Source organism: Mauremys reevesii, linkage group 2 (genome assembly GCF_016161935.1).
Source record: "Mauremys reevesii isolate NIE-2019 linkage group 2, ASM1616193v1, whole genome shotgun sequence".
Lineage (NCBI taxonomy): Eukaryota > Metazoa > Chordata > Testudines > Geoemydidae > Mauremys > Mauremys reevesii.
Genome location: NC_052624.1, coordinates 190,093,231 through 190,106,238, shown reverse-complemented (window position 1 = coordinate 190,106,238; position 13,008 = coordinate 190,093,231).

Here is a 13,008-nt window from a genome sequence, read left to right as displayed (position 1 = left end):
TTAAAAAGATGTAACTTAACAATTAAGTAACTGAAAATTAGGTCTTTTTTTCATTCCCCTAATAAGAAGTAGGGTGATTGTTGTTTTGTCAGTAAACTAAACTCATATGACTGAGGAAAACAGGGAGCTTACATCTATAACATCTACATACAATGTTTATAGTATCAATCTCCCTCCCACCCCCAAAAAAATTAATGAGCACTAACTATTCTAGGAAGGTAGCATTAGGAACACAAGGAAATAAAATGGCATACATAAGGAATGCTTTCAGACTCCCATCTGCTTTTGGACAATCAAAACAGGATTTATCTGTCATTGCAAAGCCTAAATATCAAGGGAATAGTATGTGCTGCAACCCCATTACTTGTTTAAATCAAAGAACGCAAACAAAAGGAAACCCAAATTATGACAGTTTTCTGCTAATATGTAATACTGTTTTGTGGCCAGGCTGTTAAAGTGACAGCATGCACTGAAATCACTAAATACATATGTGACAATCAGTACCTGTGTTCACAAGATTATGATACATTTTGTACAAAATATGCCTTGTGAGGTATCATTTGAAACTTCAGAATTTGACTAGTATTGTCCTGGTGAAATGTGTGGCAGCATTGAATGTAAAGTTGTAGGATTCTACTGTATGGTATTACTGAAGCATGTTCCAAGTCTGGGGAATGACCACAAACGAGTTCCCCAGAGAGAAAAGGCAAGCTGACTCCTTGGTTGTTGCGTCAACAAAATTAAATGGACCATCACCTGGTTAAGTGGCCACTCTTTGGCAGGAATGAATGCATGGGTGCCAAAAAAAAACCACAACAACTACATCTTGACAAAGAAACAGCTTGGGTTTCCCGTCCACATAGACTTTCTGTCTCCTGAACCTCAGCTGGATACACTTCTCAAAGAAGAGAAAGAATTATAACAAGGGACAGCAGACGCCCCAAATTATTTCTCCCTTTCTCTCTGCCCACAGCACCCATGAGACCTGAAGAACAAAGGAAGCAACACTGAACTGGGGGAAGGATCTTGTCTGAAAGAATTTCAGACAATAGTAAATTGTTTTGTTTTTTGTTGAAAACGTGGTGAGAGAGACCTTTGCTTTGATTTCATTCTAGTTTGTTAACTTAGGCAACTGCTGTTTTTTGTTTTTTCCTCTTGTTGTTCTGGTAGCCATTCTGATTTACCATAAGTCTCATGACTTGTATTCACTTAATCTCTTTGTAGTTAATAAACATGTTTTATTGTTTTATCTAATCTAGTGTGTCTAGATTGAAGTGTTTGGTGAAACACCATTTGAGATAACAAGATCTGTGCATATTATTTCCATTGATGAAATAAACAACCTATATACATTTGTATTGTCCAGGTAGTATAGGATATATATTTCTGGGGGAAATCTGAGAGGACATTGGAATAAGCCTTCAGTGTAATTCAGGCTAGTGAGAGCCAATGTGAAGCTGGCTGGCTGCAGCTTACATACAGATATAGCTGGGAGTGATTTAGCCCTGGTCTACACTACGGGTTTATCTCGAATTTAGCAGCGCTAAACCGAACTAACCCTGCACCAGTCCACACAACGAAGCCCTTTATTTCGATATAAAGGGCTCTTAATATTGATATCTGTACTCCACCCCGACGAAGGGAGTAGTGCTCAAATCGGTATTATCAATTCGAATTAGGATTAGCGTGGCTGCAATTCGATGGTATTGGCCTCTGGGAGCTATCCCACAGTGCACCATTGTGACCGCTCTGGATAGCAATCTGAACTTGGATGCACTGGCCAGGTAGATAGGAAAAGCCCCGCAAACTTTTGAATTTCATTTCCTGTTTGCCCAGCGTGGAGCACTGATCAGCACAGGTGACCATGCAGAATCAAAAAAGAGCTCCAGCATGTACGGGAGATACTGAATCTGATCTCTGTATGGGGAGATGAATCTGTTCTATCAGAACTCCATTCCAAGAGACGAAATGCCAAAACATTTGAAAAAATCTCCAAGGCCATGATGGACAGAAGCCACAACAGGGACTCAACACAGTGCTGAAACTTAAGGAGCTGAGACAAGCGTACCAGAAAGCCAAAGAATGAAATAGACGCTCATGGAGGGAGTTGCAACTGACGACTGTAGCTATCCCACAGTTCCCGCACTCTCCAAAAACCATTTGAATTCTTGGCTGAGCTCCCAAAGCCTGAAGGGACAAAAACATTGTCGCGGGTGGTTCAGGGTATATGTCGTCAGCCCTCGCTCCTCCTCCCCCCCCCACCGTGAAAGCAAAGGGAAAAAAATCATTTCTTGCCTTTCTTCAATGTCACCATATGTCTACTGGATGCTACTGGAAGACATGGTGCTGCAGTGCTACACAACAGCATCCCCTTCCCTTCCCTTGCCTTATGGACGGCAGACGGTACAGTAGGACTGATAGCCATCATCGTCGTCCTGTAAGTGTTCCTGGCTGGCCTCGGTGAGGTTGGCTGGGAGCAAAAATGTGAATGACTCCAGGTCATTCTCTTCTTTAAACTTTGTCTAATGGAGATTCACTCCTGCCTGGAATATCATAGCAGCTGGAGGCTGCCCTCCCCTCCCCTCTTTGCTCTCTCCTTGCAGAGGCAATAAAGTCAGTGTTGTTTCTTATTCATGCATTCTTTATTACTTCATCACACAAATGGTGGGATAACTGCCACGGTAGCCCAGGAGAGGTGTGGGAGGAGGGAAGCAATGGGTGGCGTTGTTTCAGGGGCACCTCCTAGAATGGCATGCAGCTCATCATTTCTGCGGGATGTCTGGGGCTCTGACCAAGAGCAGCCGTTTGGCTCTCTGGTTCTTTAGTAGGCTTGCCTGATATTCTAGGCAGGACTGGCTCTTCATTAAACAAAACTTAAAGAAGAGAATGACCTGGGAAGTTATTCCCATTTTTGTCCATGCGTCCCTGACCGACCTCACCGAGGCCGGCCAGGAGCACCCATGACAGCAGAAGACGGTACAGTATGACTAGTAACCATCATTGTCAACTTGCAAAGCAGCAGAGGGTACGGTAGGACTGGTAACCGTCTTTGATAACTTGCAAAAGACATGGGGATGCTGCTGTGTAGCGCTGCAGTACTGCATCTGTCAGCAGCATTCAGTAGACATATGGTGACAGTGAAAAAAAGGCTGAACAGGCTCCATGGTTGCCGTGCTATGGCATCTGCCTGGGCAATCCAGGGAAAAGGGTGCAAAATGATTGTCTGCCGTTGCTTTCACGGAGGGATGATTGACTGACGACATTTACCCAGAATCACCCGCAACACTGTTTTTGCCCCATCATGCATTGGGATCTCAACCCAGAATTCCAATGAGCGAGGGAGACTGCGGGAACTATGGGATAGCTACCAACAGTGCAATGCTCTGGAAATCGACGCTAGCTTCGGTACATGGATGCACACCACCGAATTAATGTGCTTAGTGTGGCCGCGTGCACTCGACTTTATACAATGTTTCCAAAAATCGGTTTCTGTAAAATCGGAATAATCCCATAGTGTAGACATACCCTTACATGCTGGAGGCTGCTTGTGAGCCATCCAGACTGGAAGCTACAGAAGCAAAGCAGTAAAGGGCACCCCAGGTCAGAGGGCTGAGATGACACAGCTACTCATCGGTCTAGACTGTACCTTGGGTAGGTTGCAATGCAATTCACTAAAATTTAACTGCAAAGGGAACATTCTCCCTTCAAGGAGATCTGAGATCAGCAATGTTGTCGTGAATAAGATAATAGCATTGGTTGAATATCAAGCAAATGCAAAATCCTACAGTGTGTTAATGGTACTAGATGAAGAAAAATGTCATTGAAATTGGATTTCTTACAGACTAGATCCTATACACGCAGAACTCTTATTGATGTCCATTGGAATTGTGGTTATGGAATGAAGAAGGGATTTGGCCCTTTTAAAAAGTGATCTAAATCCAAAGGGATAGTTCTCAACAGAATTGGGGAAACTATATGGCATATAAAGTAATACATTTATTGTGGTTGTGACAGTTTATTACGGAGGATTCTTTGTTCTTTTTCTTTATATCACATTATATTGAAAAAGCAAATTTTGGTCAATGGACTAATGAACCGCATGTATGTGTGGTTGTGTATATTAGTAGCTGTATGCATTGACGGCTATTCTGGGATTTTTTTTTTTTTGCATATTTATAGTCTTGTCAAAGGATTAATCCTAAATAATATAGCCACTTAAGATATTGTGTTTGATTTTAATGGAAAGTCTCTGACTGAGCTCCCTTTAATAGCTGACAGCTTTAAAAGATGTTCTCTCATCTTTTGTGAAATCTAAATAGTGACAGTCTATGAAAGGCTCCAATGCATATCTTCTAGGTGAGGCTTAATATAAATTCTATTCAGATAATGGTATTGATGCCAATCAAATACTCAGAAAACGTGCAGAGATTCCTATAAATCAAGTAAAAATAAACCAAAGAGTCTATATCATCTATAAATGGGCTTATCAGATTCAAAAATACTGGTGCAAATAAATAAAAATGCCAACAATATTCAACAAAACAATATGACAGTTATAGCAATATTTGGGCTGCCATTTCAGGAGTTTGTATTCATTTGTCCCACTACACATATACACTTCCTTCTTTAAACTCAGAATGATGTTAAGATAATGTCTGTAGAAAGTAATGGAGGGACTAATGCAGAGTCACATCTACAAGTATGGCAGAGATTGTAGGTAATACACTGAACTTGGAGGGAGGAGCACAGGTTGCAGGAGGGAAACGTTTGGAGGAAACCCCAGCATAGTAGTCTGTTTGCACATGGCTGGAATGTTAGCTGGAAGTGCAACATCTCTGTAAATAGTTTTCTTAATAAAAAACAGTTTAGTCTGAGAAATATGGAGTCATCTCATGTTATTACCTACTATATAGTACATTAACTAGATACTGTCTATATTTATTACCAAATTCTCTAGGGTGCTAGTAGGATTTTAGACCTGGAATTACTGTCCATCCTCCCCCAAAAGTACAATATAAAAAGTGTCAGTGGCTGTGGGTTTGTTTGTTTTAAATATATACACATTTTTTAAAAGGACACATTGGTACTTAGAGTTGGTCAAATTATTGATTACAAATATTTCGCCCTTTTATAGTTTTGTTGGGTTTTTTTTTGTTAATTAATCCTGATTCCTGCTATAGTCATTATTTTAACTATTTGCTGGATAGTTTGAACAATTTTCAGACTGTTTTGCATGAAATGTTGAATTTGACTAGGATTAGTCACCCAAGTTATAAGGTACTATTGTTTCTGCTTCCTGATTGGACAAGGGCACTTTCAGACCCTGATCCAGCAAAGCACTTAGACATATTTTGCTAACTTGAGGCCTAGAAGTATTTCTGACTGACAGGATTAGACCCCCGCATATTCCCAAATTCACAGTACATTGCTGGGTATGAACGAAACAAACTTAGTTTGTCATTACAATTTTTCTAAGAGTGAAAAATATAGAGGAAAAGATATCTAAAATAAAAATATGCCTGCTGGTAATATTTCGTCCAACTCAGTTATTGTTGCACTACATGTGTCGTCTTCTTATTTGTTTTGTAAACATAATAACTCTTGAACAGACAGCCATTCTCTACTCTCAGAATTGAAGATAAATTATAGTAGTATTAGATCACATAACCAAAAAATGTGATTATTTTAGAGTGTAGTTTTCTGTATTGATACACAATTACAGATTTATGGACATTAAAAATATGGTCCTATCCACCTTTTAAAAAAAAAAAATACTTGAGCCCTGCAAACAAAACCAGCCCTAAACCAATGGGATTTTTGACCAAGTAAGGACATCAAGACTAGCCCCTACACTAGTCCAAACCTTGTCAGTTCAGAATTGTTCCAAACACTGTATCTGCTAATGTTTTGTCCAGTCCACTTTTAAATATTCAAAACCCCAAAAGATGAGGCTTTCACCACTAATCTAGGGAGCCTGTACCATAATCTTTCTATTTAAATGTTTATATTTGTCATCACCTTGGTATATGAGCACCTCACAATAATTGTATCAGAGTTGGAGCAGGTCAAAATTTATCAACAAAAGCTTTTTGTTGAAAATTGCCTTTGTTCTAACTTTTTTTTGGTTAAAAAAATTGTAAATATTCTTTCCCACCCCCATTCTTTAAATGAAAAATGTATCAAAAGAGTTATGGAATTTTTTTGTTTATACAAAACCCGCTTTTCAGCTAATGAAAAGTTTCAGTAACATATTAAATACAAATTGTCCAAAAACACCGCCACAAAAATTAGAAAGAAAATTTAAAAGTGAGAGTGTTTCAAACCTTGTGGAGTAAAAACTACTTCAAAATTTTGAATTTTTTGTTCCACAATTTTTTTTCATTTATGACCAGGTCTAATAAAATAGATCCTTCTTTGGTTCATTCCCACTTTTCTACAAGTACATGTTAAGATATTTTTCTTCCTCTCCCCCCATCGTTCTCTTTTTTTCCCCTTTTCCTTGTGGCATATCTATATTGAGAAGAAGTGGTTTTACATTTCAATCCTGAATTTTGTAAGCTCAACTCTTATGGCAGCAAGGATACTGGATGGGGAAGAGACTAGAGATGGCTTTGAATCAAAGATCCCATCCACATTTTGTGAAAGTACAGATCCTCCATTGGTGATTCATACACATAGCACAGCAGTAAAACAAATTATATTATTCTAACTATGAGCATTCAAAATCATGAGGCGAAACCCCTCAGAAGTCATTAGATTTGTGAAAATAGGTTTGGGCTTCTTTTTCTTTGCCATGGACTTTTAGAATACACTTGGGTCAGATTTTCAAACTTTCCTCTGCAACCACAAGGACTAAAAGCTTAAGGCTTGTCTGCACAGCAAGTTACTGTGCTGTAAGCTGGTGCACTGTAGATTCACACCCTGGCCTGAAGTGCATTAACTGGCCATGTACACAAGACTTCTTTATTTAATGAACGCTGAGATTTTTAGGACTTAAGGAGCTGAGGCCTTAAGGGAAAACAGATCACAAGTCTTGTGATATAGTCACAAGAATAGGCAATGCCATAATTTATGCTACAGCTGCACTTTTCCTTAGAGCATGTCCATGAATTCTCAAACAAAGCTATTTCATGTTAACACCAAACTTCAGCCTCTTTCCCTCTCAATCCTCCTCAAAATATAAAAGATGATAGGAAGCGCTAAGGTCTATCATTTCCCCTCCACTTCATAATGAAATTGACCATTTCATTGGCCTAACAAAATTAATATCCTTTTATGCATCTCAGATGAAGTCCATGAAAATTTGCCCATTAAAAGTTAATTCCCCGTTTAACCATGTGCTTTATGCCTAAGTGTGGGATATTGTAAGAGGCCTACAGGCGTGAAATGCCCACCTCCAGTGGAAAATTTCCAGCTAACTTGCTTAAGGGCAGAATTTACCATCCCCACATGAGTAACTACAATACAATGAACTTTCAGCTTCCACAGAACTCTCTCCAAGAAAGAAAGTATAAAAGATAGATATTTACTTTTAATGACAGACTAAAGTTACACTGTTCTAGTAAAGGCATACAATGAGTCAGTGAAAGTCTATACAAGATGATTTGACAGTTGCACTGAATCATTAAACCAAAGGCGGGGATGGGAATGTTGTGGCAATGTGTGGGCTTAAACAAGTTCAAATGGGTTATCACAAATACATGCTGGAAATAGAAAATAAAGTTAGCAAGGAATTTATTTTTAGCATGTATTTGAGATAACTTTTGTTCCAATTAGTGAATCTCATTGCTCTGCACACGATATTGCAGAATTTCCCTCCTTCACATTAGTTTTTCTTGATAAAAATATTTTATCTTCAACTCCATACTTCCAAGCTCATTTAATGTATAAACTCAGACACCGTGTTCTGTTGTATTTGCAAAATGAATTATTAGAATGCAGATAGCAAATTGCCCACTTCCCACAGATTACTTGACCATCACCCTAAAAAGGTTTAGGTCAAATATTCAGTCATAACATATAAGAACTATTTCCCTTTTACCTGTGGCACCAGACTTTGGTTATTAACTGATGCTAAAATATACAAAATAATAAATTAGTGTTGATCATAAAAATTAATTGGATATGGTCTTCAAAAGTTTTCCAAGGGTATGCTCGTGACTTGAAGTAAAGGACCATTTAGATAGCTTGTACCAACAAGGATGATTTCTCCAGATTGTAATTGCTTATATACATACTAGCCTTTATATAATTATTTTTAAAAAAAAAGCTATCAAGGAAATGTTTACTACTCTAATTTTTAGAGTTCTGCAAATAACTGATATTTTGATTCACTCACCATTCCAATTTTTTTTTAATATTTTGGGGTTGCTCAAAAACAAATTTTTAAAATATTTTTAGTGAATTAAATGTTTTAGGTCAAACAAAACATTTAGTTTGACCCAAAATTAAATATTTCATTTCAGCTTTTTAAAAATTTGGTTTAATAAAAGTAAATTTTGAAACAAAATGTCACTTCCAATCAAAATGATTTGTTTAAAAAATGTCAAAATTAAACAATTTGGGGTGTTTTTTTTAGGGTTCCTTCTGTCCTCAACCAAAACGGCAAAGCTGACATGAATTCACAAAATGCTTCAGTCAGTCTGAATTTTTTGGTGAAAAGAGTTCACCCTGCTCTAGTAATTTTTCCTCTCATTTTTTTTCATACCATTAACAGGACTGAAACCTGGTTATCTTGACTTTCCATGTGAGAATCCCTCTCAAAATGGGAAAATGTTGCTATCTGTTGTTTAATCACATGAATCCTTTGTAGCACACTTCTATGCAATTATTTTAAGTTGTATTATTCAGTCTTTCCTTATGGTACTTTTCCCTCTCACTCTGTCTCCTTTTGTCATTGCATTGGGGTATCTATGTTTTAACATCTCCTAAACCATGACAGTAGTAGAGCAAGACCTTTGACTAACCATCCATCCCTAGGGTTTCTGCCTCCTTGAAGTTTCTTCAGTCCATAATATTTTGTGACATTGTTAAAGGGATAAACCTCTATCTCTCTTGATGACCATGACTAACGTTGAAGCAGTCACATAATACTATACAATTAATTGCTAATGTGGCAACACATTATCATTAAACATATGATGTGATGCCAGCCATCCAATGCAAACAAAAAACAAAACAAAAAAAGGTGGAACCAACTATGACAGAACACCACCTACAGGAGAAATCAAGATACCCACAACATGGACACTATACAACACCTCAACATCACGACTACTCCTAACCAGAACTGAAGTATCTGTATTGTCCAAGGGGCTGAACTTCTGCTCCACCAGAGAACTGGACACCTTACTAACATGTGGAGAACTGGGAGAATTCTTCTGCTGACTCCACCTTAAGGAATTCTTTCACAACAAAAATGGCACCACACACAACCACAACAGTCCACCAACAGTCAAAAGAAAAAACAAACTGTCATCTGATTGGTAATCCTTCAACACATAAAATCACCACACTGGATTAGTACATCTATTGCTTCAGGTGAAAAAAAATAAAGCTGGGAAATCCTCTACAAACAGTATGTCCACCATAATATCTCTACCACTGAGAGGATAGCTACACAGTCCCTGAAATCCAACCACCAGATAGTGGTGAAACCAGCAGACAAAGGAGGCGCTATCATAGTCTTTAATCACTATGACTATATCAACCAGGTGAACAGCCAACTCTGACAACACCTACTATAAAGAACCAAAAGAGCCCACACCACAATTCACACAAGAATTCAAAGATGCCATCAAATCCTTCCCCAACCAAAACCAAGAAAGAAAAACTACAACTTTATCTCCCATGAGCCCACCCCAAGGACTTTCTACATGCTTCCTGTAATATACAAATAAGGGAACCCTGGCAGACCCATCATATCTCACTATGGCACCCTTACTGAAGGAATATCAGGATTAAGAAACCATCCTCAAACCACTCACCACACAAAGGGACAATTTTCTCCAAGCTCCTACCAACTTCTTCCAGAAAATCCACAACATTAACAACCTCCCACAGAACACCATCCTTGCATCAGGGATGTCCTCTCCCTTTACACGAGGGGTCAGCAACCTTTCAGAAGTGGTGTGCTGAGTCTTCATTTATTCATTCTAATTCAAGGGGTCGCATGCCGGTAATACATTTTAATATTTTTAGACGGTCTCTTTCTAGAAGTCTATAGTATATAACTAAACTATTGTTGTATGTAAAGTAAATACGGTTTTTGAAATGTTTAAGAAGCTTCATTTAAAATTAAATTAAAATGCAGAGCTGCCAGGACCTGGGCAGTGTGAGTGCCACTGAAAATCAGCTTGCGTGCTGCAGGTTGCCTACCCCTGCTTTACACCAACATCCATGACTATGATGGCATCATTGCCTGCTTCAAACACCTACAAAATAATTTACAGTGCTCAGAAATGCACTCAAAATATTGGAAAACTCATCCATTTCATCCTCACCAGCACCACCAACAAGATTTAACATCAGTTGATCCAAACCATGGGAACAGCCATGGAGACTAGGATGGCTCCCCAGTACGCCAGAATCTTCATGGGACACCTCAAGGAAGAATTTCTGGGAAAATGCACCATGAAACCAACAATATAGCTGAGATACATCGATGATATTTTCATCCTCTGGACAGAAGACGAACTCCATCAAAGATTTCCACCACAACTTCAACAACCAACACCCATCCATCAAGCTCTCTCTAGAACTCTCCCACACCAGCATCAACTTCCTGGACACCATGATTAACTTAAACAATGGAACCCTACAAACGACTATATAAAAGAAACCCACCAATTACATCACTTACCTCCACAGATCCACCAACCACCCCAGACAGATCAAAAACCTATTACCTACAGCCAGGTACTCTGAAGAGAGTGTGTGGAATACACACCTGCCTGACCTTTGGCAGCAGGGGAATTGCAGTTACTATGGAAAAACCATCCTGAGGGATGACTGGAATAAGTTTTGTCAGTGGTTTTGTATAGCTGCGGACCTTTGGGGGGACAGCAATTTAAATGACAAAGATTGAAACCAGGTGTTGAAAGGTGAATTGGGAAGATTATACTCATGAATTGCTTGATGTGTAAACACTCCCAGCTACATAGGAGATTAACTAATTATTTTTCTTAGTCAATCACATATAAGCAACATGAGTAGGTTACATCTTTTGCCTGGGAAAAGCCCCATGGAGCTAAGGGAAAGAGCTCTAAATTATTAGAATTTGGGTCATGGGCCAAATGATCGAGTAGGAAGAAACTCCCGAGAACATATTGAATTGCTGTTAATAGTACTACTAGATGAAGGTCAATGGCACATCCTACAGTTTTCCCACCATGCCTCTGATTATGAGGAAGCTATTAGCTATTTTCAAGCCTTTTGGGGAGAGTACCAGGAGAGAGGGAAGGCAGTCCTATCTATAAATGAGGCTAGGGTATTTCAAGTTGAGGCCGAGAGAGGCATTGGTGCATAGACAAAAGGAAAGGAAAGAGAGGAAGAAGCATGGGTAAAAAAGAGGACTAGACCATGGATTTCTTTCAGGCAGTTGCGAGAACAAAAGGCAGTTCTGGAACTTTGGGTGAAAGAATTAGAGAAGAAGGCTGGAAACCAAGCCCTACAACAGGAGACCCCTTTCCTGAGGCTAACCATCAACAGATTTGCCCTGTTAAACCAAATAAATGTGGTGGCCTCATGTTCAAACATATATTAAAGGGCGGGGGGATTAATATTAGTAGATATTGGAGAAGCAATTTGCATGACATACAGATTTAGGGAAGGAAATGCTCCAGGAAAGATACAGGGGATTATGGGTGTAGAAAAAGTCACTGTTAACACTGGGGTTTTAATACAAATGGGAAACTTACAAGTACAAGCTTCCATGGTAGTAAATGCTAAGGATGAGATTGTCAGAAGCAGTACTTTGAGCCTACAGGCTTTTAACAGATCTGTCTAACCTCTGTGTCTGGCAGCACCCACAGCAGGAGGGCAGAAAACACAATGATAACTAGTAGCCCCCCTGGTCTGGATGTGGCTAAACAGTACCAGCCTGTAAACCAAATGGAAGTAACAGAGTTAAAAGCTTTTGATGCTGTGTGGGCGGAGCACGAGAGGCGACGGTGGCAGAACACATTTTACAGCTAGGGCAGAGGGTCTTGATCCACCTGCACAAAAGCAATATGCTGTGCCCCAGGGGACTGTTGCAGACATAACAGAGACAGTGCAGCAGCTGGGTGTCTAAGGGAAATTTGAGCTACCTGTAATCCACCTGCATGGCTAGTGCAGAAGAAGCCTTGAGGCAAGTGGAGGCTAACTATACATTATAGAGCCCTGAATGAATGTTAAATAGGAGCTGTGAATGTAGTAGCAGTACATCCCTTGATTCATAGTTTCTGTTCCCAAAGCCAAAAATGGGACAGTCCATTCTGGGTGATAGACAGGCTAGGACCAGCTGTATATTTGGTGGATAAAAGGAAAAAGGAACAAGGGTGGGTACATGCCAGTCAACAGAAAACTTATAAGGGAAAGAGATAAGAAGAGGGGGAAAGGTATCCTTGTTCTCTCTCCATCTCTTCTTGTCATTTCAAAACCAAAGCACAACATGAATTAACACTATGGAGGACGTTCAACATAGATGGTGGGAGTGCTTAACTGTGCCAAGGACTGCTTGCAAATTTTTATGGCTGATGATGTTTACCATATTTTTTCTTAATATATGGACATTAGTTCTGGAGTATATCAAAACATATAAAAAAGAAGGTATGTAATGTGATTTTAATGCAAGTAACTTGACCTATCAGGTTTAACAAGGGAACCTGTCAATGCCCACAAATGCCTGGGTGGGTGGAAGGAAATGTAGGGGAGAGTATTTCAGTTGTTTGTGAGTTCAGGAATTTAACACAACTGGAGGTAACCATTAATGGGGAAAAGTACTGGTATATCATCCCTCATATGGGA